Genomic DNA, 6,965 nt, shown 5'->3' with positions numbered 1-6,965 from the left:
GATAGCAATGATATTATGAGGGATATGAAATAGGTGAATCTGACCACAAAGAAGAAAATTCTGTTTCAAAAATTAAAGAATTTTGTTTGCTATTGTTCTGACCATATTGAAAAGGGGTTCACTTTTAATCTTTCCTTTGAAATTATTAAATTGTAAAAACGGACCCATTGATGTCTGATAGGTTATGTTTTGCTTCAATTCGGCAATGTGTATAAAAGTTCATACACTGATTTTGAAATACTAAGATCAGACTTTGGAAATTTTAAAAATTCTTTCATTCTTACTCTTCAGACATTTGAGAGCAGTTGAAGTGGTAGTATGGGTAAGTTAAGCACTTCTTAACATTGTAGCAGAAAAGTCCAAAAGAAAGACTAGAACAAACTGGTAATTTGGAGACCCTTTGCCACTTTGCCTTCTCTTGTGATGATGGCCTTACAGCTCTCTCAGCCCTGAGCTTCCCTGTCTCTCCCGTGGTTCCATTCCTGTGAGACCTCCCTTCCTTGTCCTCATCCTCTGCCCTTTTGTCCTCTTCTGTGACCACAGGACCATTTCCATGGAATGCAGATTCATACCCAGCCAGCCTTTGCCTCTACTGTATCGCTTTGGGACTTTAAAGATGCAGAAGTATTAAAACACACGTAAACTTAAAATGGAAAGTTACCAAATGTAGCACAAGAGGCAAGAAAAGGGGTGATTTTTAAAGGGGATGTGGCTATACTTAGGAAAGGATAAAGAGGATGAGGTTGAGTCGTGAATATAATTCAGAAGCTCTCCAGTGAGTATTTTTTTAGTATCAAATAGTGATCTTCTTTTGCTAACATAAAAATGAGTAAACTACAGCAGAGAAATAAGAATAAAGCTAATGAAGGGTTTTTATAAAGAACTAAGTAAAACAAATAAAACTAGGCTACAGGTGTAGCTGACCAAGTTTGCTGTGAAAAATCCTTGTTATATCTATTTCTGTATTGGAGTAATGTGTAGATTAGTGGATCGTTAGGGATTTCAGCAGTATAAGAAAGAATCAAATATCTTGCTTTTGGGTCTTCTCTAAAGTAAATTGCATAGACTTCTTAAAGAAGTTTGAAATCAGTAAAAAGACGTTAGGATCATGTAATTGTACTTTGTCTAGCTTCTAATGTGATAATTGCACATTGCACAACAGAACCATTAATAAGAGAAAGAAGTTAGTTTTGAGGTAACTGCATTCATTAGGGGCTGAAAATAAATGTTAAAAATGTTTAATTTGGTTAGAAGTTCTGCAACATTGTATGTACATATACAAAATTTCATTTTCTCCGAAAGTTGAGAATTCCAGGAACTGTTACATGTAATCACATATATGCCTATATCTAAACGTTTTCCCTCCTTTAATATTGATATAGTTCATATATTTTAGGATGTTATGTAAATATTTTTGCATATATCTGTAGCTCCACCTTCATCAAATTTATGGTTAAAAGAGATTTGAGGCCAGGTGTGGTGGCTCACGCCTGTAATCCCAACACTTTGGGAGGCCAAGGTGGGAAGATCACTTGAGCACAGGAGTTTGAGATCAACCTGTGCAACATCATGAAACATCATCTCTACAAAAAAAAAAAAAATTAGCTGGGCATCATGGCACCTGTAGTCCCAGCTACTTAGGAGGCTGAGATGGGAGGATTGATCAGTCGCTTGAGCCTTGGAGGTAGAGGCTACTATGAGCCATGATCATGCCACTGCACTCCAGCCTGGGCAACAGAGTGAAACCCTGTCTTCAAAGAGAGAGAGAGAGACTTGAGAAGGCTTGTGCCCAAAGCTTCAAGAAACTTTGTGATAGCATTTAGTTGTGTTTTATCATGTTACCTTCATAACATGCATTTTGTGCATGGCTCAGAGCAGAACCAGATCTCCCAAGGAAGCACAAATAGTTTTCGTTGCTAACTTAGTTATGAGTGAAGCCTCTGTTCACTTATAACTTGCCAGTTTCATTGGTGGAATAAGCCCCTTACTCATGATTCATCAATATTCCTATATTAGAATTCCAGTTCGATGTTTGTCTGTAGTTGTCTGTGTGTAATATTCCCAAAGCTCCTTTGGAACAGCCCCGTCTCCTTTCATTCAGAGAGTCAGAGACGATATCTCCTCCTCCTGCCTCTTCTATTCTGATTAGTCTACTTAAATTTACTTGATGCTCTTTTTATTTTACAAGAGACTTGAGAGATGTTGGTGGTTTCTAATGGCAGACTACTTTAGCTGGGAAAATTCATTTCAACTTATTTAAAGCTTGTAAAATACACTATGGTGATAAAATAAAAGAGCTAGGTTTGACTTTTGAGTGACTTTTTGCCTCCTAACTGGCTTTGGGCCCCTTATAAAAACTGACCATTCTTGCATCACCTTCATGGTCTATGAATATCCCAAACCACTTGTAAATTAGTACTTCAGTGAAAAGCCTTGTGTTGCAATTAGGAAGTATAGAAAAGAAGGGACTCACGTGACCACCCAGGCAGCAAGCACTTCACAGAGTTCTCAAACCACACATCTAATCTGCTCTTTGGCTCTGCAGGTCTAGGAACTAATTTTCTTCAGCTCAGCAATGCTGTGTTATAACACTTTCTAAACGTCGAAGAGCCTAATTTATAAATTAGAATGGCAAGTTCTTCATTTACAGCAGATGTTCCTGATATATCGGTAACAGATGCTAATTAAGGCCCATCCATCCTCAGGAGTCAGGAGGCCAGGATCTGTACCTGACTCTACTGCTTCCTGGTTGTATGACCTTAGTTATACAAGCTACTTACCCACTCAGAATCTGTTTCCTCACCTGTAAAATGAGGATAATAGGACCACCCTCATGGGGTTTTTGTGAGGGTTAAGTTAACTTACGTATACATGGAAAATGCTGAAGCTGCTTAGTACCTAGTAAGTGCTCAATAAATGTTGGCAATTCTTTTAATTTGTTTGAGGTGCTTGCTTCTTGTGTCTACTCAAGAGGCAAAACTATAGAATGTTGCTTTGTAAAATTAGAAGAGAGTAACATAAATGTTCTTTAGGAAATCACTTCCAGGATCTCTCTAAGTGGGTGTCCCCGATTGAGAATACTTCTGTCTGCTTAATCAACAAGTCAGTTTATTATTCTTTCTCTGTAAGGTCACAATGGAAAGATGAGCACAAATACTTAATTATGGGTATTTCTTCTAAAGAAACATGAGAATAGGAGATAACAATTTGCCTATTCAGCATCACAGACTTCCACCAGCTCTACAATGACCAACAGACTTCTTAATGAAACCTGAGAGGAACTGGCCAGGCACATTACCTCACGCCTGTAATCCCAGCACTTTGGGAGGCTGAGGCAGGCCCAGTAGTTTGAGACCAACCTGGGCAACATAGCAATACCCTGTTTCTACAAAAAATAAAAAATAAAAAGGAAAGGAACTCAGTCATATGAGCTGGGATTCTCCAATCCATCTCTTCCTTTCATTCTAAATGTATGCTGCTTGTGTCAGAGAATGGCTTATTCGATGCCATTCCAGGGGAACATTTCTGTATCTGCTTTCTTACTATGGATTATAGAGTTGCTTTCACACTTAGGCAAGCAACTAAGTAGGAAGCAGCCTTCATAAGGCGTCTGCGTGTGTGGCCTGCGTTTGAAGCTCTCATCCGTGAATCAGCACATTCTGTTTCCATAGAACCTGGGAAAGATGGACAAACAGTGAGATGTCCTAATCTTTGACTCTTCTTCCTCTGGTCTTATAAATTGCTTTTTTTTTTTTTCTGGTGAGATAACGCATTTTGGTTGCCATAGGGTACAAGGAATAGGTCACATCTTCATTTAGTTATATGATAGCATATTTCCCTAGTCCTCTTGATATAGTTTTATAAAACACTGTGTTCAGGATCATAATAAGCTCCTATCTTTTGGAAGGGGGTTATTTGCAGATTATTTAATCCTGTCTATGTTGATTTAACGCTAAGGAAAGGACATTAGAGGAGGCCTGAGGGGGTGCTAGTTGTCTACCAGAACACGTTCCTCTTTCTAATTTGTGTAGAGTACAGCAGGGTGCGTGGCTGTCCTGCTGTAGACTGTTTCCTGGCTTCCTTGCAGCCAGATGAAGGCCACATGACTAAGTTCTCATGGGTGGAATATGAACAAAGTGATGCAGGCTGATTCCAGACCTCTTACACACCTACATGCGTGCTCCCCTCACATGCCCCTCACGTGCTCTTCCAGAGCACGCGCCATTAATAATGCATGTGAGGACAACACCCAGGGGACAGTGGACCTGCATGGCAGCAACTTGGATCTCTGAATGACTGTGGGGAACAGAGCTACCCAGTAACTTGGCTGCTTACCTTGGGGCTGGTACATGAAAGAAAAAGAAAAATGAATTTGAGTGTTCTTTAAGCTACTATATTTGAGCTACCATATTTCCGTCGCAACAGCTTAGCTTTTTACCCTAGCAAATATGTAGACACATTTGCTGTACTTGTTTCCATTATACTATATTTGGAGTTTATAGCTCCTGTTCTGTTATGAACACAGCTTTATAGAGTGGAAACAGCTTTTGATCAGTTCTGGAATCAGATTCCACTTCCACCACTTAGATGTCATCTTGTGCACGTTAACTCTTCCGGCCTTATATTCTTCCTATGTAAAATGAAGATAACGCTAATGTGTGGATTAAAGGGCCTAGTATCAAAGGACTGAGGAGAATTCCAGATATAAGCCGCTCAATAAATGCCAATTCCCGTACAGTTCTTTTTAACATCACCTAAAAGGAAGCACCATTAACAGGCCCAATCTTTATATACAACACACAAGAAAATTACAGAGCATGTTTTTCTGTTACCTTACCTACCCTGAGGAAGAAATGTTAATCTTTTAACGTTGCTAAAGAATATTCTGAAAGGAAATTTTGGTATTGAGTGGTAAGTGTTGACATCTTGCTAATAACACGTCAGGATTTCAGGTAAATCATTGAATTTTCAGACTGAAAATGTCGTTTGAGAGTATCTTGCTTAACTCATCTTCTATGAAAGAAGTTACTGAGAAGGAGGAAGAGTAAGTGGCTTACCTGAAGTCACATAGCTAGATTAAATAATGCTAACTACAATGACCAGTAGTGAAATAATACACTGCCAAAAATGAATTTATAAATTAGTTATTTGTAAGTTGGAATTAATTTTCTCACAGAAAATTGTGATTATACTTTCAGAGTAGCCACAAAAATCTATTGAACACCGTGTTACTGAAGTGCTTTAGGGGGTCTTGGACAACCAAGAAAAAAAAAGAAAAAGAGTAAGAAAGTCCAAACATCTCACCTTAACAGCTGATGATGTGGCTACAGTGTACGTCTCTGGTTTTCTCTGCCATTATTCATTTTCTTGTACAGATACAGATAAATTACCTAACCAACATTGCAGAGCTAATTATTTCCTCTGTAAAAAAAAGATTGATTGTCCATAATTTTAAAACCAGTACAGTATAGCATTCTTTGCATTGAATGATTCATATTGGCCTTAATGAATAAAACAAGGTTGGGTGAGTACAGTGAAGATTCCATCAGTTTTGATCAAATAAGCTTGAAAATTTTCAGCAATTCATGATTTTCCCATTGAATCCTGCCTAGTACACTCAGAAGCAGTTTCTTTTTTAAAAAAAGTAACTGATTAAGGGTAAGTAGAGATGAAAAAACAAACAGATCCTTGTGGTTCTCCTTTTTTGAAAAAACCTTACTCTCCCTTCTCCAAATTATTAGTACCAGAAGAATCATAAAGGAGTACTCATCCTAAAGAAATGAGAATATTGAGCCTTCATAAAGTGCATATGTTTGATAAAATTTTAGAGATGTTGACTAGAAATTATATCAATATATAAAGTGCACACAAAAAAAATTGTTAATGCTTAGAATGACCACATTTCACAATTGAACAGAGTATATTATTTCAGAAACCGTAATAAAGAACTGGCTCCTGTAGAAGAGAGGGTAAATTATTTTCTATGATCCAAAGAATTAAAATACGTATCAGTTATAGTAATATTCAATTGTAGTAGCAAAAACAATTGGAAGCCATTTACATGTCCATCAATACAGGAAAATGGTGACATGAACTATAATACATCCATACAAAAGAATATTGTTGGCCATTAAAAGAATAAAGTACATCCTTGGCTGGGCGTGGTGGCTCATGCCCGTAATCCCAGCACTTTGGGAGGCTGAGGTGGGTGGATCACTTGAAGTCAGGAGTTCAAGACCAGCCTGACCAATATGGTGAAACCCTGTCTCTACTAAAAACAAAAATTAGCCAGACATGGTGGTGCATGCCTGTAATCCCAGCTACTCGGAAGGCTGAGGCAGGAGAATTGCATGAACCCAGGAGATGGAGTTTGCAGTGAGCTAAGATCACGCCACTGCACTCCAACCCGGGTGACAAAGCAAGACTCCATCCCCCCCCCAAAAAAAAAAAAAAGACTAAAGTACATCTTATATGAGCCGGCATAGAGAGATTTCTTAATCGCACAGCTTTGTGAAAAAGTACCTTGCAGAGCAATAGAGTGTGACCCCAGAGGTAACCTCAGTTAACTGGTATGTATCCTTCTAAATACTTATCAATATATTTACAAATATGTACACATCTACATATTAATTGGATCATCCTATACATTGTGTTATGTAATTTCATCTTAAAGAACTGAACTAAAGATTTGAAGGCAATGCAAAAATGCATCTAGAATTATTACATCATATTTGATAACTTATTTAAGTTAAATGATAATTCATTTAAGCCAAGACTTAAGTGGAAATGATCCAGCCATCAAAGCAAGTGTGATGGGAGCCTCTGAGGTAGGAGGACCAGCAAACGTAGAGGCCGTGCGACAGGAAAGAGCCTGGGGGAGCTGAAGCATAATGAGAGAGGGGAACCAGGCAGGACCTTGTATGTATGATAAAGAACTGGGATTTTATTCTGACTGAAACGGATAG

Source organism: Macaca fascicularis, chromosome 12 (genome assembly GCF_037993035.2).
Source record: "Macaca fascicularis isolate 582-1 chromosome 12, T2T-MFA8v1.1".
Lineage (NCBI taxonomy): Eukaryota > Metazoa > Chordata > Mammalia > Primates > Cercopithecidae > Macaca > Macaca fascicularis.
Note: the sequence above shows the minus strand (reverse complement) of the source record.